Source organism: Salmo salar, chromosome 09 (genome assembly GCF_965601325.2).
Source record: "Salmo salar chromosome 09, fSalSal1, whole genome shotgun sequence".
NCBI classification, from domain to species: Eukaryota; Metazoa; Chordata; class Actinopteri; order Salmoniformes; family Salmonidae; genus Salmo; species Salmo salar.
The window spans coordinates 121,349,113-121,374,014 of NC_138299.1; positions in this window are offsets into that span (position 1 = coordinate 121,349,113).

Genomic DNA, 24,902 nt, shown 5'->3' on the forward strand with positions numbered 1-24,902 from the left:
CCGGAGCCGTCAGAGCCGCCCGCCAGTCCGGAGCCGCCAGAGCCGCCCGCCTGTCCGGAGCCGCCAGAGCAGCCCGCCTGTCCGGAGCCGCCAGAGCAGCCCGCCTGTCCGGAGCCGCCAGAGCCGCCAGAGCCGCCCGCCTGTCCGGAGCCACCAGAGCCGCCCGCCAGCCCGGTGAGTCCGGTGCCTGCGCCCAGGGCCAGAACTCCTTCATGTCTCCCCAGCCTGGTGAGTCCTGTGCCTGCGCCCAGGGCCAGGCCTCCTTCATGTCTCCCCAGCCTGGTGAATCCTGGGTCAGTGCCGCCGGAGCCGCCCGCCAGCCCGGAGCCGCCGGTGCCGCCAGGGTCGCCCGCCAGCCGGGCGCAGCCAGGATCGCCCGCCAACCAGGCGCAGCCAGGGTCGCCCGCCAGCCGGGCGCAGCCAGGATCGCCCGCCAACCGGGCGCAGCCAGGGTCGCCCGCCAGCCGGGCGCAGCCAGGGTCGCCCGCTAGCCGGGCGCAACCAGAATCGCCCGTCAGCCGGGCACAGTCAGGGTCGCCCACCAGTCCTCCGGCGCGGCCAGGGGCGCCACCTAAGTGGGCGACACCGAGGGTGGAGCGGAGGCCACGTCCCGCACCTGAGCCGCCTTCGTGAGAAGGCCCACCCGGACCCTCCCCTTCAGAGTCAGGTTTTGCGGCCGGAGTCCGCACCTTTGGGAGGGGTACTGTAACGCCCTGGCCATAGAGAGGGGTTTTTGTTCTTTATTTTGGTTAGGCCAGGGTGTTACATTGGGTGGGCGTTCTATGTTCATTTTTCTATGTTTTTGTATTTCTTTGTTATGGGGCGTGTGTGGCTCCCAATCAGGCACAGCTGTAGTTTGTTGTTGCTGATTGGGAGTCACACATAAGTAGCCTGTTTTTCCTTTGGGTTTTTGTGGGTAATTGTTTTCTGTTTCGTTAATTTCTGACCAGACAGGACTGTTTGCTGTCGTTGCTATAGAGTGTTTTGTTTGTAGTGGTTTATTTTTATTAAATATTTAAAATGAATACACATCCTCCGCTGCACCTTGGTCTCATTACGACGACACCCGTTACAGGATGACCAAGGATGTTCTCTTGATAAGTGCATAAATTGGACAATTTTACTGTCCTGCTAAGCACTTTTAGGTGTCAGGAAAAATGTATGGAGTAAAAAGTACATTATTTTCTTGGCCTCCTTGCTCGCACACACTTTTTCAGTTCTGCCCACACATTTTCTATAGGATTGAGGTCAGGGCTTTTTGATGACCACTCCAATACCTTGACTTTGTTGTCCTTAAGCAATTTCTCCACGACATTGGAAGTTTGCTTGCTTATCCATTTGGAAGACCCATTTGCAACCAAGCTTTAACTTCCTGACTGATGTCTTGAGATGTTGCTTATATATATTTCCCTTTCCTCATGATGCCATCTATTTCGTGAAGTGCACCAGTCCCTCCTGCAGCAAAGCACCCCCACAACATGATGCTGCCACCCCCGTGCTTCATGGTTGGGATGGTGTTCTTTGGCTTGCAAGCCTCCCCCTTTTTCCTCCAAACATAAAAATGGTCATTATGGGCAAACAGTTATATTTTTGTTTCATCAGACCAGAGGACATTTGTCCAAAAAGTACAATCTTTGTCCACATGTGCAGTTGCAAACCGTAGTCTGGCTTTTTTTATGGCGGTTTTGGAGCAGTGGCTTCTTCCTTGCTGAGCGGCCTTTCAGGTTAAATTGATGTAGGACTCGTTATATCTCGTGGATATAGATACTTTGTACCTGTTGCCTCCAGCATCTCACAAGGTCCTTTGCTGTTGTTCTAGGATTGTTTTGCACTTTTCGCACCAAAGTATGTTCATCTCTTGGAGACAGAACGCGTCTCCTTCCTGAGCGTTATGACGGCTGCGTGGTCCCATGGTGTTTATACTTGCGTACTATTGTTTGTACAGATGAACGTGGTACCTTCAGGCATTGGAAATTGCTCCGAAGGATGAACCAGACTTGTGGAGGTCTACAATTGTTTTTTTCTGAGGTCTTTGCTGATTTCTTTTTATTTCCCCATGATGTCAAGCGAAGAGGCACTGAGTTTGAAGGTAGGCTTTGAAATACATCCACAGGTACGCCTCCAATTGACTCAAATTACGTCAATTAGGCTATCAGAAGCTTCTAAAGCCATGACATCATTTTCTGGAATTTTCCAAGCTGTTTAAAGGCACAGTCAACTTAGTGTATGTAAACTTCTGACCCACTGGAATTATGATACAGTGAATTATAAGTGAAATAATCTGTCTGTAAATAATTGTTGGAAAAATTACTTGGGTCATGCACAAAGTAGATGTCCTAACCGACTTGCCAAATCTATAGTTTGTTGACAATATATTTGTGGAGTGGTTGAAAAATGAGTTTTAATGACTCCAACCTAAGTGTATGTAAACTTCTGACTTCAGCTGTATCTCATTGTGGAGCTAGAGGAGTTAGAGCCCTGTCTGTGGTCATAGATGAGATGAGAGCACCCCTCCAGCCAGGATGGAGTCCGTCACTCCTCAGCAGGCCAGGCTTGGTCTTGTTTGTGGGTGAGTCCCAGAAAGAGGGCCAATTATCTACAAATTCTATATTTTGGGAGGGGCAGAAAACAGTTTTCAATCAGCGATTGAGTTGTGAGACTCTGCTGTAGAGCAGAGACAATTACTCGATGCCAGTGGTGTAAAGTACATAAAAAATACATTAAAGTACTACTTAAGTAGTTTTTTTGCGTATCTGTACTTTACTATTGATATTTTTGACAACTTTTACATTATTAACTTCTATGGGCTATTCAACAGCCAGTGTAATCCCGTGGCGCGATATTCAAATACCTCAAAAATGCAAAAACTTCAATTTTTCAAACATATGACTATTTTACACCATTTTAAAGACAAGACTCTCGTTAAAAAAGGCCCTAATGATTTATGCTATACAACGTTTGACATGTTTGAACGAACGTAAATATATTTTTTCCCCTCGTTCATGAAGTGAAGTCCGGCGGGCTTAGATCATGTGCTAACAAGACGGAGATTTTTGGACATAAATGATGAGCTTTTTTGAACAAAACTACATTCGTTATGGACCTGTGATACCTGGAAGTGACATCTGATGAAGAGAATCAAAGGTAATGGATTATTTACATAGTATTTTCGATTTTAGATCTCCCCAACATGGCGCCTAGTCTGTATCGCAACGCGTATTTCTCTGGGCGCAGTGCTCAGATTATTGCAAAGTGTGATTTCCCAGTAAGGTTATTTTTAAATCTGGCAAGTTGATTGCGTTCAAGAGATGTAAATCTATAATTCTTTAAATGACAATATAATATTTTACCAATGTTTTCTAATTTTAATTATTTAATTTGTGGTGCTGACTTGAATGCCGGTTATTGGAGGGAAACGATTTCCTGAACATCAACGCCACAGTAAAACGCTGTTTTTGGATATAAATATGAACTTGATAGAACTAAAAATGCATGCATTGTCTAACACAATGTCCTAGGAGTGTCATCTGTTGGAGATTGTAAAAGGTTAGTGCATAATTTTAGCTGATTTTATGGTTTTGGTGACGCCTGTCTTTGAATTGGCACAACATTACACACAACTCTTGTAAATGTACTGTCCTAACATACTCTAAATTTATGCTTTCGCCGTAAAACCTTTTTGAAATCGTAAAACGTGGTTAGATTAAGGAGATGTTTATCTTTCAAAGGGTGTAAAATAGTTGTATGTTTGAAAAATTTGAATTTTGACATTTATTTGGATTCAAATTTGCCGCTCTTGAAATGCACCTGCTGTTGATGGAGTGCACCACGGGTGGGACGCTTGCGTCCCACCTAGCCCATAGAGGTTAATCTAACCACACTGTCCGATTTCAAAAAGGCTTTACATCGAAAGCAAAACATTAGATTATGTCAGCAGAGTACCCAGCCAGAAATAATCAGACACCCATTTTTCAAGCTAGCATATAATGTCACATAAACCCAAACCACAGCTAAATGCAGCACTAACCTTTGATGATCTTCATCAGATGACAACCCTAGGACATTATGTTATACAATACATGCATGTTTTGTTCAATGAAGTTCATATTTATATCAAAAACCAGCTTTTTACATTAGCATGTGACTAGCATGTGACTGGCATTCCCACCGAACACTGCCGGTGAATTTACTAAATTACTCACGATAAACGTTCACAAAAAACATAACAATTATTTTAAGAATTATAGATACAGAACTCCTCTATGCACTCGATATGTCCGATTTTAAAATAGCTTTTCGGTGAAAGCAGATTTTGCAATATTCTCAGTAGATAGCCCGGCATCACAGGGCTAGCTATTTAGACACCCAGCAAGTTTAGCACTCACCAAAGTCAGATTTACTATAAGAAAAATGTTATTACCTTTGCTGTTCTTCGTCAGAATGCACTCCCAGGACTTCTACTTCAATAACAAATGTTGGTTTGGTCCCAAATAATCCATTGTTATATCCAAATAGCGGCGTTTTGTTCGTGCGTTCAAGACACTATCCGAAAGGGTAAATAAGGGTGACGAGCATGGCGCATTTCATGACAAAAAAAATCGAAATATTCCATTACCGTACTTCGAAGCATGTCAACCGCTGTTTAAAATCAATTTTTATGACATTTTTCTCGTAAAAAAGCGATAATATTCCGGCCCGGGAAAGCCTGTATACGTACAAAGAGAGAGAAAATAAATACATCTCGTGCCCTCGTGCACGAGCGTGAGTCTCAGAGTACTCTGCCCAGCCACCATCCAAACGCGATAATGTGTTTCAGCCAGAGGCTGCCTCGATATCATTCAGCTTTTTCCCGGGTTCTGAGAGCCTATGGGAGCCGTAGGAAGTGTCACGTTACGGCAAAGATCCTCAGTCTTCAATAAAAAGAGCCAAGATGAACAACAACTTGTCAGAGAGGGCGCTTCCTGTTTGGAATCTTCTCAGGTTTTTGCCTGCCATATGAGTTCTGTTATACTCACAGACACCATTCAAACAGTTTTAGAAACTTTAGGGTGTTTTCTATCCAAAGCCAATAATTATATGCATATTCTAGTTACTGGGCAGGAGTAGTGACCAGATTAAATCGGGTACGTTTTTTATCCGGCCGTGTCAATACTGCCCCCTAGCCCTAACAGGCTAAAGAAAATATTGTATTTTTTACTCCATACCCGGAATTACTCGTTACATTTTGAATGCTTCGCAGGACAGGAAAATGGTCCATTCACGCACTTATCAAGAGAACATCCCTGGTCATCCCTACTGTCTCTGATCTGGCGGAATCACTTAACACACATGCTTCATTTGTGTTGGAGTGTGCCTCTTGCTATCCGTAAATTAAAAAAACAAGACAATGGTGCCGTCAGGTTTGCTTAATATAGGGAATGTGAAATGATTTATACTTTTACTTCTACTTTTTAAACTTAAGTATATTTAAAACCAAATACTTTTTGACATTTACTCTATTGAGATATCTTTACTTTTACTCAAGTATGACAATTGGGTACATTTTCCACCACTGCTCGATCCCGACACATCTTTCTAGCTGATTTACATGCTGAAGCTATGTTCAGGGATACGAACTGTTGAGGGCCCAAAAAGGTGACACTTTTTTGGGCACTGAAACATGCAAAAAATCCCTGCTAGGGGGAAATGCAGGTTTGAACTAATTTAACAAAAAAGAATTTGATCTACATGATCAGTCTCTGTGTGTAAAATAAAAAGTGGTTGATGTGAACCTAACTCACAGCTAAAAAAATGTAAGAAAGTAATCTAATGTTATTTGTTGTCTTGACTTTACTGCAAATGACACTCAAGTCTTGAGAAAAAACAATACACTAATATTGCAGTTAGCCATGGCAGCCTTTATAATAGAACGCTTGTGACCACAACCACATCTAAATATTGCACTTGGGGAAAAAACATCTTCAAGTAGAAATTGAATGAAGCAAACAGGCATTCTATTTTTGCTATTTTATAGTGGCCACTATAGTAGACATTGACCAAGTGCACAAGGCTACATGTGTGCAAAAATAACGTTCACTGACTCAAAAATGTAATAATCCCCCCTCCCTCACACACGTGTTACTGTCAAGTTCAACACAACAAAACCAATATCACAACAAAATATAAAAAAATAACACAACAAAATATCAATAACAACATTATTACATTGTTAACTTTCTGCATGTGGATATATGTTCTTCAATATGCCAGCAGAGCATGAGACCCTTTGTTGGCATAATTGATCTCTTTCAGGCAGAGTACACCTGGCATAGCCCATTTATCCACTGTATTGAAAAAGTGATAAAGAGGGAAAGTGCGTGGGGTTCCTTTCACCTCTAGTGGCATCCAGCTTAAGCCATGCCCAGGTCCAGCAACACTTGATCCCTGAATCCACTTCTTTAACAAGCAACACCTCATTTTCACCTAATTCTCTCAATTTGAAAATGAACCACATACTGTAGAGGGAAAACATTAGTTCACAGATAGTAGTTAGTTTGTTAGCTTGTTAACTAGTCAACATTTCACACAGATTGCCAGGGTCCAGTAAGCAACTAACGCGTTATAACTTGAGGAACGGCAAGGAGTCGTATACCAGTTAATACTATAGCGAATTGATTAGGTTACTAATGTTAGCTCATCTGATGTTGTAACATTAGCTAGCTAATGTTAGCTGTCTGTCTTTACTAGCCAGCTAATTTTCACACTATAAACTCAATTATTTGATCAGTTAAGTTGGCTAATGTTGCTCAACATTTCTCTGGCTAGCTAACGGAGAATTCAATCCAGCTAGCAAAGTAACGTTACATAACATCGATAACAATACTTGTTCCACTACACTTTCTCCCTCACTTCATACATTCCAAATGCCAGTTGTTTTTCGGTTACAGCTCATGAAGTACGCTTCATCACCTTCTCACCCCTGTCTCTCTTCGCTCTTCAGTCGCGTGCTGCATTCTGTTGTTAGGTCACCTATTTTGGATTCAAAACAACAAATTTCGCCGAAAGGTGACTAGTTTACATCCCTGTATGTTGCGCTTGGTGACCTCTGACTGTTTCATCCTAACATCGTTGGTGCCGACGTGGATACCAATATACCTATACTCTCTACACTCGCCAGTTTTAGCCTTAGCCAGCACCATCTACAGATTATTGCTGGTAGCCCTGCCCCCTGTTAAACAGTGTATGATCGCTGGATGATTCTTTTAAGGTATAATATTGTGGGTAATGGATTCGCCAATGACTAGAGTTTTCAATTGTTCAGAGCTAATGGTGAGAGCGTTCGGCCTCAGACCCCGTAACAGGTGGAGGAGATACCTGAGAAGGCTCGGCCTCTGACTCCAACTCGCTGCTTAATGGGGAGAACAGGTTGAAAGTTTCTGTCGGCTGAATGAGCGACACAGGTTGAGCATACCGACAGTATTTCTTTCCAGTAGCCTTGAGAAAATTGTCCGGCTGTGGGGACTCTGCGGGGGGATTTATACTACTATCTGTACTTACTGGTGGCACAGACGCTGTTTCAATCTTTCCTACACTTAAATTGCCCTTGCCTAACGATTGCATCTGAAGCTGTCCTTGCAACACGGCTGTTCTCAACATAAGGCGATAGTTTTGTATATTATGAGAATAGCGACTGAAATTAAATGGCATAGTGTTAATGTTACTACTTAGCTTTTTCGGCTGGTAGAGGTCCTGTAGAACCATGTCCAGATAAAGCGTCCGGGGTGAAAAAGTTGAGTGAGGGAAAAACTAAGATGTTGGTAAATGTATTAAAAGTACAAACTGAAAAGTTTGACAGATAGGCAAGTAGCAACAAACAGCACAACAGCACAGAGACAAGTTTGGAAGTTGAGGGCGGAGCAATTGATTGATTTGTTTTCCTCCTACGTATTGATGTTGTACAGGTTTTGATGTCTAACCTACTGTTCTCCATACCTGCAGGAATGGCAGATGGCAGCAGCCTAGCACCTCTGGAAGAGAATGCCTCTCTCTCTTTTCCTCAATGCACATCTCCTCTCCTCTTTTGCATAGAATAATTTGAATGTGTTAGTGGCCTATCTCTGATCCTCGCCCACTGGGCACAGATGTCAATTCAACATCTAATCCACGTTGGCTCAACATCATTTCATTGAAATGACGTGGAAACAACATTGATTCAAGCAGTGGGTGCCTAGTGGGCTCTGTCTAAAGCCATTCTATCCCGAGCCCTGTCTCCTTGTGTTTTACGACCTAATCTTGGCCTGTCGTTGCATTTGGCCATCTTCGCCCTGATAATGCTCAACCATCGTGGAGTATTCCGTTCTCCCTGCGTATATACTTTATACTTCAATTTATTTACCTACTTTTCTGCCACTGCACGGTCCCAGGAATCCTCCTTCTCCTCATCCAGAGTGCACAACATACATCCCAGCTGAGGTGTCAGCAAGTTGTTCTTCTTGCAAGGCCAGCCACTTTTTATGCCTTAATCTCTGAACACAAGTGTTTGTCATTGAAATATTTGTGTGGCTCAGTTTTAAAACCCGTGGATATACTGTGCTGTACTGTATATGCAAATCTACTCCAAAAGACCGGGTTGGAGGGAGACAGTTTGAAGATAGAACTTGATGTCAAAACGATTTAATTAGTTAGCTGAAGTGGACGAATTGTTAAAGAATGTAGTCAAAGCAAAAAGTAATTGGATAGCTCTCAGGGATTTCTTTCTTAGCTTGGAAAAGGAGAATGAATGTTCTCCTATCTCTTTTCTTGATTCTTCTGCTCTTTTCCTGTGTGCATTATATATACAGACATCTGCCTATTTGATTTGGAGAAAGAGAGAGTTGATGTAAGGGGTATAGTGTCTTACAAGATTAAATGTGTTTGTCATTTCTCTGAGTCATTGCATGACTAGAAAGAGGCCTATGCCACCCTTACTATACAGGAGCTTTGAGGATGATCAGGCCGACTAACCCTACCCCATCCCATATCCATGCAACCCCTCTGCTGGTTGCTGGTTGGCTAGTCAGAGTTGGGCTTGTGATGCAGGGAAAACCAGCCATGCTCCTGATATAAGCTTTGCAAATTACAGAATGTTTCACTTTTATGTTAGTGCAACAGAGAGGATCTCTGAGCTCTGGCGAAATGCCCTGACCAGCCTGATTTCCTCTCATGATATCTGCCCCAAGACAAATCCCTGATGTCCCCCTATTGTGGGATTATGGCTCTGTCACAGCCTCCCAGTTCAATCTGATCAAATGTGAAAGTTTGTACACAGTCTGTGTCCTTCAGTGCAGATGGAGTTTATGATGGAGAAAATATACTTAAGCAAAGATTTTAGCTTTTTTTGGAAATGAACATTTTCATTTATGGCGTTTATTTCTTTTTTATGCGGTCTGAGTGATTTGAATCAAAGCCATGACAGTGAGAAATACATGTTTATCTTAATTTCACGCCCTTCACACTTACTGTACAAGCAGTATTTATATTTGATGTGACTAACACCAGGCTCTGCATTCTGAGAGTGACATGGGACGGTGGGAACGCTGAGCTGACGACAACACGTCACTCAAGACCCACCGACTGACATGCTGCCTGAGATTAGCTGCTTTTAGCTCTGACCATATTTTGTGTGTTTGTGTGTGTATGTGTGTGTGTGTGGGGGGGGGGGTTATCTGTGTGTGAGCGTCATACTCCTGTGTTTGCATAGTACGTGTTCTAGTTACTTTTTCTAGATGTGTTGTGTGTTGTTCACGTCACATTTGCATTTCAAAGACCTGCACAGTTTTCTGTCCGCTCTGCTCGCCGACATGCCCTAGCATGAATGTTAATAGTGTAACCCTGAGCCTGCCCTGCCATGCTTCAGTGAACTAGCAGCAGAGACAGCCAGCAGAGAGAGGCTCAGGAGGGGTCCTGTTCTAGTGTGTGCTGCTGGATTGGAGTGTGTGTCCTGTCTCGGACCGCTCTCCTGCCTGCTCGCATGCTCGCTTGTGTGAAAGGATGCAGCCATCTTTGACGGTGTCTGTAATGGAAATGTATTACTGTGAGGGGTAGACTACTTCTGTATCTAGATACCATAAACAGTCCGTGCACATGCACCTACACGTTCTCAGTTTCCGGCGCCGACAAAGATGGCCGCCTCGCTTCGCGTTCCTAGGAAACTATGCAGTATTTTGCTTTTTTATGAGTTATTTCTTACATTGTTACCCCAGGTAATCTTAGGTTTTACTAATACAGTCGGGAGGAACTATTGGATATAAGAGCAACGTCAACTCACCAACATTATGACCAGGAATACGACTTTCCTGAAGCGGATCCTCTGTTTGGCCTACCACCCAGGACAATGGATCGGATCCCAGCCAGCGACCCAAAACAACGGCGCCGCAGAAGGGGCAGACGGAGCAGTCCTCTGGTCAGGCTCCGTAGACGGGCACATCGCGCACCGCTCCCGAGCATACTACTCGCCAATGTCCAGTCTCTTGACAACAAGGTAGACGAAATCCGAGCAAGGGTAGCATACCAGAGAGACATCTGAGACTGTAACGTTCTTTGTTTCACGGAAACATGGCTCACTCGAGACACGCTATCTGAGTCGGTACAGCCACATGGTTTCTTCACGCATCGCGCCGACAGATACAAGCATCTCTCTGGTAAGAAGAAGAGTCGGGGTGTATGCCTTATGATTAACGAGACGTGGTGTGATCATAACAACATACAGGAACTCAAGTAATTTTGTTCACCTGACTTAGAATTCCTCACTATCAAATGCCGACCGCATTATCTACCAAGAGAATTCTCTTCGATTATAATCACAGCCGTGTATATCCCCCCCCCAAGCAGACACATCGACGGCCCTGAAAGAACTTCATTGGACTCTATGTAAACTGGAAACCACATATCCTGAGGTTGCATTTATTGTAGCTGGGGATTTTAACAAGGCTAATCTGAAAACAAGGCTCCCCAAATTCTATCAGCATATCGGTTGTGCTACCAGGGCAGGTAAAACCCTGGATCACTGTTAATCTAACTTCCGCGACGCATATAAGGCCCTCCCCCGCCCTCCCTTTGGAAAAGCTGACCACGACTCCATTTTGTTGCTCCCAGCCTATAGACAGAAACTAAAACAGGAAGCTTCCGCCCTCAGGTCTGTTCAACGCTGGTCCGACCAATCGGATTCCACGCTTCAAGATTGCTTCGATCACGTGGACTGGGATATATGTTCCGTATTGCTGCGAACAACAACATTGACGAATACGCTGACTCGGTGTGCGAGTTCATTAATAAGTGCATCGGTGATGTCGTACCAACAGCGTCTATTAAAACATTCCCCAACCAGAAACCGTGGATTGATGGCAGCATTCGCGCAAAACTGAACGCGCGAACCACTGCTTTTAATCAGGTCAAAGTGACCGGAAACATGACCGAATATAAACAGTGTAGCTATTCCCTCCACAAGGCAATCAAACAAGCTAAGTTTCAGTACAGAGACAAAGTGGAGTCGCAATACAACAGCTCAGACACGAGAGGCATGTGGCAGGGTCTACAGTCAATCACGGACTACAAAAGAAAAATCAATCCCCGTCGCAGATCACGATGCCTTGCTCCCAGACAGACTAAAACAAGTTTTTTGCTCGCTTTGAGGACAATACAGTGCCACTAACACGGCCCGCTACCAAAACCTGCGGGCTCTCCTTCACTGCAGCCAACGTGAGTAAAACATTTAAACGTGTTAACCCTCGCAAGGCTGCAGGCCCAGACGGCATCCCCGGCCGCGTCCTCAGAGCATGCTCAGGTGTGTTTACAGACATATTCAATCAATCCTTATCCCAGTCTGCTGTCCCCACATGCTTCAAGAGGGCCACCATTGTTCCTGTTCCCAAGAAAGCTAAGGTAACTGAGCTAAATGACTACCGCCCTGTAGCACTCACTTCCGTCATCATGAAGCGCTTTGAGAGACTAGTCAAGGACCATATCACCTCCACCCTACCTGACACCTTAGACCCACCCCAATTTGCTTACCGACCCAATAGGTCCACAGACGACGCAATCACCATCACACTGCACACTGCCCTAACCCATCTGGACAAGAGGAATACCTATGTAAGAATGCTGTTCATCGATTACAGCTCAGCATTTAACACCATAGTACCCTCCAAACCCTGGGTCTCGACCCCGCCCTGTGCAACTGGGTCCTGGACTTCCTGACGGGCCGCCCCCAGGTGGTGAGGGTAGGTAACAACATCTCCACCCCGCTGATCCTCAACACTGGGTCCCCACAAGGATGCGTTCTCAGCCCTCTTCTGTTCTCCCTGTTCACCCACGACTGCGTGGCCATGCACGCATCCAACTCAATCATCAAGTTTGCAGATGACACTACAGTGGTAGGCGTGATTACCAACAACGACGAGACGGCCTTCAGGGAGGAGGTGAGGGCCCTCAGAGTGTGGTGTCAGGAAAATAACCACGCAGTCAATGTCAACAAAACAAAAGAGATGATCGTGGACTTCAGGAAACAGCAGAGGGAGCAGCCCCCTATCTACATTGATGGGACAGTAGTGGAGAGGGTAGTAAGTTTTAAATTCCTCGGCGTACACATCACGGACAAACTGAAAAGGTCCACCCACACAGACAGCATGGTGAAGAAGGCGCAGCAGTGCCTCTTCAACCTCAGGAGGCTGAAGAAATTCGGCTTGTCACCAAAAACACTCAAACTTTTACAGATGCACAATCGAGAGCATCCTGTCGGGCTGTGTCACTGCCTGGTACGGCAGCTGCTCCACCCATAACCGGAAGGCTCTCCAGAGGGTAGTGAGGTCTGCAAAACTAAAGCGTTCACCGGGTGCAAACTACCTGCCCTCCAGGACACCTACACCACCCGATGTCACAGGAAGGCCAAAAAGATCATCAAGGACAGCAACCACCCGAGCCACTGCCTGTTCACCCTGCTAACATCCAGAAGGCGAGGTCAGTACAGGTGCATCAAAGCTGGAACCGAGAGACTGAAAAACAGCTTCTATCTCAAGGCCATCAGACTGTTAAACAGCCATCACTAACATTGAGTGGCTGCTGCCAACATACTGACTCAACTCAAGCCACTTTAATAATGGGAAAATTGATGTAATCAATTTATCACTTGCCAGTTTATATTATTTATATTAGATCATGTTTACATAACCTACATTATTCATCTCATATGTATATACTGTATGCCATACCATCTACTGCATCTTGATGTAATTAGATGTATCACTAGCCACTTTAAACAATGCCACTTTATATAATGTTTTCATAACCTACATTACTCATCTCATATGTATATACTGTACCCTATACCATCTACGGCATCTTGCCATCCTGATGTAATGTATCACTAGCCACCTTAAACAATGCTGCTTTATATGTTTTCATACCCTACAATACTCATCTCATATGTATATACTGTACTCCATACCATGTACTACATCTTGCCTATGCCGTTCGGCCATCACTCATTTATATATTTTTATGTACATATTCGTATTCATTCCTTTACACTTGTGTGTACAAGGTAGTTGTTGTGGAATTGGTAGATTACTTGTTAGATATTACTGCATGGTCGGAACTAGAAGCACAAGCATTTCGCAACACTTACATTAACACCTGCTAACGATGTGTATGTAACATATTAATTTGATTTGATTTAGATTTTTTACACACACACATGATTGAACACATGTACGCACACACACACAGACACACACACACACCATCTGCCAAGGAGAGGGGGGCACATCACAGCACATCAGTGAGTCTTTCCGTGAGGATGCCAGAACCCATCACTGGCCCTGACCATGCTAGTACATGGGCTGAGAGGCATGTCTCCAGGTATTACACTGCATGGGGGAGCCGGACCACCGTGAATATGCATGGGTCAAAGAGAGGACAAGTACCATACAAGCAAACACAATGGAAAATAAAAAATGCTATTGTTTTGTGCTAAAAACCTTAACCCCCAGAGTTGATCGACGCACACAAAAAAATAAAAAATAAATTGCATTGGTGCGTCTCAGTCTACTGCATCCACCAATGTCACACGTCCGCATCTGCGGTGAAAGGTGGCAGAGTTAGAGCGATATTTGTCAGACCATGAGACATTGGTCTTCGCACAAAAACCGTCTGAATGGTTTGACCTACAAACTATTGCCACTCTATGGAAAGGGGAGAATCTCACAAACACGATTTGCTCTCCGACCTCCACCAGTGTCAGGAGACTCATCTGAAGTCGGTATAGTCGATGTGCCAACTTCTGTTTGGTAGTGTCTGAACAGTTTGGGCTACAAACGAATGATTCTCACGAACACGATGGTGTTCTCCGTTTTGCTCTACGACCCCCACAAGTGTCATGGGTCTCGTCTGAATTTAACCTGTACCGGTTTAAAAAAAACGAATGGAAGTACGAAGGTAGTTTGAGCAAACCCCCCAAAATAGGTTAAAAACCATATTTACTGTACTGTACAAAACCTGCTTGTAAATCAAACGAAGATAATCCCATTCTCAGAAAGATGAACAACTAATTGTTTTATGTGATTCTCAACTCCTTTTTAAATGAGAATTGATTCATTCATTACTCAAATGATGATTAATTGGACATTAGTATGCAGTATACATATACACCCCAGAAGTTGCCTCCCAATGCATGATTTGTGAGCCTTCTTGTTTTATCAACAAATTGAAGGGCAGTCTGCAGTTGTATCATTCATTTTTTGACATCTGAATTAATTAAATGTACCCATTGATTCTTGAAGTATGAATATAGCTTATAAATGCCTAGTGAGCTTAGTTCAACTGTGGTACCCCATCAGAACCCAACATATAAGCTTGTTCCACTCCAGTGTTTGAAAAGAAAGCAATTAAAAACAAACATTATATCGCATCAGAACATAGTGAACAAATATAAGGTTGATATCCTGGATGGTCAATCCTTGCATCCGTAGCTCTGTCAATGAATATGAGAGTGGTTACATTTCTCCAGCCATATCCCTCAGCTTTTTACCAAAACAGAGCTGAGGAGGTGCTTTCTTATTGTTTCAACTGCTGATTGTCACTTCAAGATAAGAAAGGCTGGTCATTGCTCACATCAACACCATCAGCCCACACACACTGGACCCACACAATTTGCACACCGTCCCAACAGATCCACAGACAATGCAATCTCTATTGCACTCCACACTTGAGATAATGCTAAAGTGTGCAAATCTGTCATTAAAGCAAAGGGTGGCTACTTTGAAGAATCTCAGTATTAAATATATTTAGATTTGTTTAACACTTGTTTGGCTACTACATGATTCCATATGTGGTATTTCATAGTTTTGATGTCTTCACTATTATTCTGTAATATAGAAAATAGTTCAAATAAAGAAAAACCCTTGAATGAGTAGGTGGGTCCAAACTTTTGACAGGTCCTGTATGTGAGAATGCTGTTCATTGACTACAGCTCAGCGTTCAACACCATATTGCCCTCCAAGCTAATCACTAAGCTAAGGACCCTGGGACTGAACATCTCCCTGTGCAAATGGATCCTGGACTTCCTGACGTCCCACCCCCTGTTGGTGAGGGTAGGCAAAAACACATCCAGTAGTGTGGTGCCTGGACAACCTCTCCCTGAACGTCAGCAAGACAAAGGAGCTGATCGTAGACTACAGGAAATGGACGGATGTTTCTCCCATTCACATTGATAGGGCTGGAAAGGGTCGAGAGATTCAAGTTCCCCTGTGTCCACATCCCTACCGATCTATCATGGTTCACACACACAAACACAGTCGTGAAGAGGGCACGACAATAAGTCTCCCCTTAAGGAAGCTGAAAAAATGTGGCATGGGCCCTCAAGGTCCTCAAAAAGCTCTACAGCTGCACCATCGTGAGCATCTTGAGTTGACTGGCTGCATCACCGCTTGGTATGGCAACTGCTTGGCATCCACCGCAAGGCGCTACAGAGGGTAGTGTGTACGGCCCAGTACAATCTGTCAGATTTCAAACCCACTTATTGATTGCCTCCCATTACATCTTCACACACTTTCAACCACACACACACACAATTGACTGAACACTTGTATGCAGTGGTGTAAAGTACTTAAAAATAATTTAAAGTACTACTTAAGTCGTTTTTTGGGGTATCTGTTATTAACTCTTTCAATTTTTGGCAACTTTTACTTTTACTTCATTACATTCCTAAAGAAAATAATGTACTTTTTAATAAATACATTTTCCCTGACACCCAAAAGTACTCATTACATTTTGACAGGAAATGGTCCAAATCACATACTTGTCAAGAGTGTACTGTAGGTCAACCCTACTGCCTCTGATCTGGCAGACTCACTAAACACAAATGCTTCATTTCTAAATTATGTCTGAGTGTTGGAGTGTGCCCCTGGCTATCCGTCAAAAAAAAATACAAATCAATTGGGCCGTCTGGTTTGCTTAATATAAGGACGTTGAAATGATTTATACTTTTACTTTTGTTATTTCAGTACATTTTAGTAAAGATATCTTCACTTTTACTCAAATATGACAATTCAGTACTTTTTCCACCACTGCTTGTATGCACACACTCCCTCTCTCTCTCTCTCTCTCTCACACACACACACACACACAGATATCAGAGAGGTGGTAACTCACCAGCATTATGACCAGGAATACGACTTTCCCGAATTGGATCCTTTGATCGTACCCGTCAGCGCAATTGAATTTATCCCAGAGGTTGCTCCAAGACGCCGTCGGCAGAGAAGAGGTATTCAGAGTGGACTTCTAGTCCGACTCAGTAGGCATGCACACCATCCATCGCTTCTGAGTATATTACTCGCTAATGTTCAGTGTCTGGAAAATAAAGTAGACGAGCTCAGGCTGAGGATCTTCTTCCAGAGAGACATCAGGGACAGTAACATACTCTCTTTCATGGAATCATTGCTCTCTCCGGATATACTGTCCCCATCCTTACAGCCAGCTGGGATCTCAGTAAGTTACGCAGACAGGAATAAAGAATTCTCCGGGAAGATGAAAGATGGTGGTGTATGTTTCATGACTAACTACTCATGGTGTGATTGTGATAAGATACAGAAACTCAAGTCCTTTTTTTTACCCGACATAGAACACCTCACAATCAAATGCCGACCGTATTACCTCCCAAGAGAATTATCTTCGATTGATAATCACAGCCGTGTATATTCCCACATATCCTGAGCCCGCATGTATTGTAGCTGGGGATTTTAACAAAGTCAATTTGAAGAAAATGCTACCGAAGTTCTATCAACACACTGACTGCGCTGCTAAAACGCTCGACCACTGTTACTCCCACATCCGGGATGCCTATAAGGCCCTCACCCGCCCTCCCTTCGGCAAATCAGATCACGACTGCATTTTGCTTCTCCCTTCCTATAGGCAGAAACTCAAACAGGAAGTACCCGTGATAAGGTCTATTCACCGCTGGTCTGACCAATCGGAATCCATGCTTCAAGATAGTTTTGATCACGCAGACTGGGATATGTTCTGGGTAGCCTCTGAGAATAACATTGACATATACACTAACATGGTGACTGAGTTCATCAGGAAGTGTATAGGGGATAATGTTCCCACTGTGGCTATAAATACCTACCCAAACCAGAAACTGTGAATAGATGGCAGCATTCGTGCAAAACTAAAAGCGTGAATCATCGCATTTAACCATGGCAAGGTGACTGGGAATATGGTTGAATTGTCATGCCCTGACCTGAGAGAGACGGTTTATTTCTCTATTTTGTTAGGTCAGGGAGTGGGGTGGGCATTCTATGTTTTATATTTCTATGTTTTGGCCAGGTATGGTTTCCAATCAGAGGCAGCTGCCTATCGTTGTCTCTGATTGGGAACCATACTTAGGCAGCCCTTTTTCCCTCCTTGAGTTGTGGGATCTTATTTTTGTACTGCTCTGTAAAGCCTGCAAGACGTGACGGCCGTTTACCATTGTTTATTATTTTAAGTGTTCTGAGTTAAAATAAATATCAAGATGAACACTTACAATGCTGCACCTTGGTCTACTCCTTTGGACAACCGTTACATGAATACAAAACAGTGTAGTAAGGTAATCAAACAAGCAAAATGTCAGTACAGAGACAAAATGGAGTCACAATTCAACAGCTCAGACACGTGACGTATGTAGCAGGGTCTACAGACAATCACGGATTACAAAGGGAAAACCAGCCACGTCGCAGACACCAACGTCTTGCTCCCGGACAAGCTAAACACCTTGACATACTGCTTTACTCATTTCATATGTATATACTGTATTATATTGTACTGTATTTTAGTCATAGCCACTCCAACATTGCTCAAACGAAAATGTATATATTTCTTAATGTGTGTGACCAATAACATTTGATTTGGTGTCCCCCCCCCCCCACACACACACACACACACACACACACACACACACACACACACACACACACACACACACACCACAACCATATTGTCAGGTGCGTCGTAGAAAGTGGATCAAGGCGCAGTGGGTATCGTGCTCATCTTTTATTTTTATAAGTGAACATTTAAACAAAATAAGAACCCGAACGACAGTCCTGTAAGGTAACCTAACTATACATGGAGACAACCACCCACAAACACAAGAGAAAATAAACCCACTTAAATATGGCCTCCAATTAGAAGCAACGACAACCAGCTGCTTCTAATTGGAGGTCGTTCCCAAAACTAACATAGAAATAGAAAAACTAGAAAACCCACATAGAAATAGAAAACATAGAACATAAACCAAAAACCACGAAACACACAAAACAAACACCCCCTGCCACGCCCTGACTAAACTACAATAACAAATAACCCCTTTTACTGGTCAGGACGTGACACATATAATCACTTTGTGACATCTGCTGATGTAAAAAAGGGCTTTACAAATACATTGATTGCTAACATATTTCTGATTTACACCGAACAAAAATATAAACACAACATGTAACGTTTGGTCCCATTTTACATGAGCTGAAATAAAAGATCCCAGCAATTTTCCATATGCACAAAAAGCTTATTTCTCTCATATTTTGTGCACAAATTTGATTACATCCCTGTTAGTGAGCATTTCTCATTTGCTAAGATAATCCATCCACCTGACAGTTGTGGCATATCAAGAAAGTGATTAAACAGCATGATCATTACACAGGTGCACCTTGTGCTGGGACAATAAAAGGCCACTCTAAAAGGTGCAGTTTTGTCACATAACACAATGCCACAGATGCCTCAGGTTTTGAGGGAGTGTGCAATTGGCATGATGACTGCAGGAATGTCCACCATAGGATTGAATGTTAATTTCTCTATCATAAGCATTTTAGAGAATTTGGCAGTGTGTGCAACTGGCCTCACAACCTCAGGTCATGTGTAACCACACCAGCCCAGGATCTCCACATACGGCTTCTTCACCTGCAGGATTGTCTGAGACCAGCCACCCGGACAGCTGATGAAACTGTGGGTTTGCACAACCTAAGAATTTCTCCACAAACTGTCAGAAAACTGTCTCAGGGAAGCTCATCTGCGCCCTGCTGAGATGAAACAATGCATTACTTGAAAGGTATATATGCCTTCTATCTTTACAGTATCTTATAGCCACCCAAGATTTGTCTGGCTACTGTATGTCTCTTTCTTTCTCTTACTCTCTGTTATTCTCTCTCTCTTTTTTGCTCTCTTAATCTACTCTAACCCGTGTACTGGTGTATTCACACCTTCAGTAGTCACATGTTGAGTGGGCGTCTGTGTTTGACCTGGGGGGGTTGTTATACGTTGTTGTTGTCTATCTCTGAGCACACGTATCTCTGGCTTCCTCCTGTTTCAATGAAAAAGAGATGAAAAGAAAATATGAAGAATCCACAAAAGGGAGAAGCGGATGAAAAAAGGACAGTGTAAGAGAAAATTGTGTGTTTTTAGAAGGGTCTCTATTCAGAGAATAAATTAATATTTCTTAGTGTGGAGGCAGTATAAAAACTGGTCAAGATGGGCTCCAGTGATAGAGAATGGATTGTGGCTGAATTGAGAAAAAAAAGCTGCCATGATAAAAAAAAACAATGCTTCCTTCTGTTTTGCTCCTCTTCCTGCTCCCTAAGCTTCTTCTCCCTGGTTGATAGACTGGATTAGAGTTCCCTCTGCAGTCAGGGAAGCCTTGTACCTTTACAGATGGCTGAAAGCTGCTAGCTCTTCAGAGAGCCAATACCAAAGAGTGCAGAGTGATCCAACCTTCTAGTGGTTCAAGCTTAAATGAAAAAGGGCATTATGAACTGAAGGGGAAACCAGAGTATGAAAGGGTGAAACTGAGCTCTACAGAGCTCAAGGTTGAACTCTTTATTGAATGAAGAGAGAGAGAGTTTTCCCATAGGGTCTTTTCACCCTGTCAAGAGGTGTTTGCCGTGTTAAAGCCACAGGGCACTGAAGGGGTTAATGATGTAATCATGCCATGGATTAATTGATATTCTGAGTCACAGGGACATCGCAAAGGTTATTGTCTATTTGCCCTTTTGTTCCAAACCTCTCAAAATGTATTTATTCAGACTTTTACAGCCAGGGTTTATTTTCCTGGAGTGGCTTCTAAAGAGTAGGCAGAGAGAAGAAGATTAAAACTAGTCACTAGTGTGTCATACATTTTCTCCTTTTTACCCCTCTGTTATATAATCAAAGCCCAACAGGCAGGCTATCTCCGGTCGAGACAACCTTAACACGGCAATTTAATGAGAAGGCATCATATCCCATCATCCTATGACTCAGGAGACTAGCAGCCAGGGATCGGAGGCTGGTGCATGAGGCTGGTAGATGGGGCTGGTGGGGGAATGGAATATGGGGTTGGTGGGGGCTACTGGTGGAGCTGCAGCGACATTGGAGGAGAGAAAGAGCAGATGGATGACCCCAGGACTCACACTTTGGCAAAGCAATCGCACTTCTCATGTCTCAGCCCACACCTGGGTGCCTGCTGGCACATATTGGACGAGGTAAATGTGGGGATTGCAATAACCAGCTCTATATGAGATAGGACTCACTTATCTCCCATTGTAGTCCCTTTCCAGTGTGCGTGCGTGTGTGTGTGCGCGTGTGTGTGTGTGTGTGTGTGTGTGTGTGTGTGTGTATGTGTGTGTGTGAAAGTGCGTGTGAATGTGTGCGCGAACATGTGTGTGTGCACAAGCGTGTGTGAATCCGCTTCTGTACCTATCATTCTTTACACAAGACAGAATCCCGAATCCCATTAGAGCAAACCTGAATACAGCAGCTGTAATATATTGCAGAGTGTGGTGATGTGAAGATGTTTGAACATCTTAAAAACAGTGGAAGTCTTATTGTGTACTTGGTGAGGTGTGTGTGTGTGTGTGTGGCTGGCATCAACTGTGCAGGTTAGACAGAGGAGGGAGGAGGATGTTCAGAACCACCTTTTCAGGAGGGAGATGATGGTGAAAGCCTTCTTTCCTCCAGCACTTTTCTCTTAATGAGATGATCAGTGCTATTAATTACTCAGACTCAGTGGATGGAAATGCCTGTATGCCGTGAATGAATTTAACGAACGAGCTAAACGTGTTACTTCCACCCGTTAATTCAATTACTTGATTTTCTTTAGATATTAGCAGATTTGAATTGCTGTGGGTTATTCCCCACTTTAACCAATAGTAGGGATGGGAGATGAAAACCGAAACACACACTCTCCCTTCCATAGAGTGTCTTCGGTGTGCAAAATAAGAGGAATACTTTTTCATATAAAAACAAATAATTATGTGAAATAGACTAGACTTTGGAGACTTTCCAGGAAGGGTGATAGATGATAACCATGCGTAAATGTCAGTGAAAAATGGCCAAAGCAACATGCCACAGAATGTTTGATGTTTGCACTACGGTATACCACAAACACACCTTGGTTTGCTTGGTGAGTCCACCTGAACTTTGTTCAAGGTGAGTTGAGTAGAGCCTGTTCCTCTGACTATATTTCACATGCTAACGACGTTCGACAAGAGACCATCGGGAATGTCACTTCCACTACCGTTAGGAAAATTAGACATCAAGTAATTCAATTAGTGGCCTCGTCAAGTACACAGCACGGAGTGTGTGCCGGGATCGCGTCGCTGTGCCGAGCCCTCTCATTAACGCCACCTCCTATTAGACCCATTCTTTACATGGAGCTACGAACATAGAGTAGACTTGTTCAATGCGTGGGAAGGAGTTATTAGCTATTTGTATGGGATGGGATAGTGTGTGTGAGTGACGGTGTGTGTTTGTGGGGGTGGGGGTGGGGGGGGGGGGGGGGGTGTTGATCTTGGGGGAGTGTTGATCAGGTGAAGCAGAATTCTCCATAGGGGCACAGTCAGAGGAGCGTAGTCAGCGTTTCCATGACAACGCTGCCTTGAAACACCTGTACAAAGGAGTCCTCGGGCAAACAACATGGAGAGGTTGCTGGAAGGTTTTCATACAGTCTGTGTCTAACAAGGTACCTCCATATGCAAAATATGGATGGCAGGAAGGAAGAGTTAAATGTAAGTCATTTGCCAGAAGATGACAGACTTGTTGATATTAACATCTGCGACTTGTTGTTGGACGCTCAGTTCTGTGCACACTACAGGACAAAGGCAAATATCTAGTGAATGTTGGTTAAGCGCAGAGCTACAGTATATCAGCCCACATGGCGTAAGTAGTTTCAATACATTTCATTTGAAAATGTATAAAAGTGAAAATTATTCTCTCTTTGTGCTCTCTAACCATGGTTGATGGTTTCTCTCTTTGGGCCCATTGTCTTCTTTTCACCGTGCACACTACGTTCCCACTGCAGCTCAAGGACATCCATAGAGAGAGAGATAGTGGGACAGCAGCCACCCCCTTTACCTTCCTCTTTTCCTCTCCTCCGCCTCCCTTCCTCTTTCTCTCCTTCCATGGCTATGCCAAGGCCCCTCCATCTCTCAGCGATGTCTCTAATTGTCCAATGCGATCCAGTGACCTTGCAGAGTGAAAGAGGCTGGCTTGACAGAGATGGGCTGTCACAGTGTGGCCTCCAGTGCATTCTCCTTTCGCCCCCGTCCTCACCTAAGTGCTAGTTCTTTCCTATTCATTGGTTGGAATATCTATTCACATTTTACATTAACCGTATGTGTATGTAAGCCATTCATTTGATACGTATTCATAATGTTCAGTATATTTGAATACATAGAGAATGTGGTGTTACAAGGCAAAAGCTGCTGTGTACAGTCTGATGCAGTCAATACAGAACTCTGGGTGCTTCCTCAGTATGTTGTGCTTTCTTTCATTATCCTCTATTTGTTGTACATTTTACTGCATATTCCTACAGTCTGTTCTATGAATCATCTGTAATGAGTGTTTGATGCATAAAGTAAGATTAGTAACCGTGCACCAACTGGGAGTGAATGAATTATTCTCAATCAATAGACACATAAACTTCTCATTTCAAAAGGGAATGGATTTCCAAGTAAACAGAAATTACCTGGTCGTAAAGGAGATCCATTCTGACTGTAAATGTCACGCCGGTCTGATTGGTTCCTTTTCTTTGCATTCACTATTATTATTTATAAGGCCTTTATGCTGATGGAGTGTTCACTTATTTCTGAGATGCAGGCAAAACTATTTTGGGCATTCTATATTTATTAAATACACACAAGCACAAATATGCACGCATGCACGCACATGCACACACACACACGCACACACACACATTCTATTCTAGGAAAATACAGGTGGAGCTAGGTCTTTCAATTCCTTCAACACAATACATGAGTTCTCAGGATTTGAATTGAGCGGTCATACTCTTCCCCTGAATCCATCACTGTGCTGTTAATTTCTTCCCAAAGTGGTACTTAGAGTAGGGACTTATGGGATCTGGAGAGCAGCTGATATTTTAATATGTAGCATCTGTTTAATCCTTGATTTCTTGGAAGCGGATTGTCTTGTTACTACATAACCTCTAGTAAAAAAAACATTGTTTGTCATAAAAAGCCAATATGCTTCGTATTCTTAATCTTTGGGGGCTTCTGTTGTACTGTATACCTATGCCAGTTGTAAACACAATGACTGAATACACTTAAGTAAATCCTGCAGCCTCACGCTGGAAAATATGTGGATCCATTGAAACCAGTGATTAAGACAATCAATCGCAAACTGAGCAGCTGTTGACTCATAATTCACTTTTTTTTACAAGCTCTTACCAGGCCAAAAATATGGTAATGAGCTGGAATTGGCCACTGTAGATTTAATTTAATTTAATTTATATTCTAATGCATCATTTCGTTTACCTTTTCTTACAGTATAGTATATGTACCCAAGGGAACTCTCAATTATTTATTGATGCACTGTGATGATGCATCTATTGAAATTCATAGTATGGGTTCACAGCACATACAGTATGTATTTTTTTAAAATAAGTATTTTTCCAAGAAACAAAGCATATCATACATGTAAATTACACCTTTCAGATAATTATTTTATACATGCTTTTTGCTCCCTGAGTATAGTATTTTCAAGCTTTGGCTAAGAAAATTCACTTGTGCGGTGTTTTCAAGCTTTTTTGTAATCAGACTGTACATAAAAGCATTGCTCAAGAGAGTGGCTTTTACATACACAAGTGAGCTTCTTCAGTCACTGTTAAAGGCTGTGCTATTCCCTACAGCTGGCCTGCCCCTGCCCCATCTGGACAGGATAGATACCTCAGAATCCACATTGCCTCAAACCATCGCCCCATCTGGACCAGCCCTGCCAGGTAGGGGGCCACAGCACTTCCAGACGGGTCATCAATGTTGCATGGCATCAGCAGCCGGAACATTAACTCATTCCACATGGATGGACATAGTTTGTCCAGGAGGATGATAAAATGTGAACATTGAAAGCAGCAGGATTCACTGAGGTAAAATGAC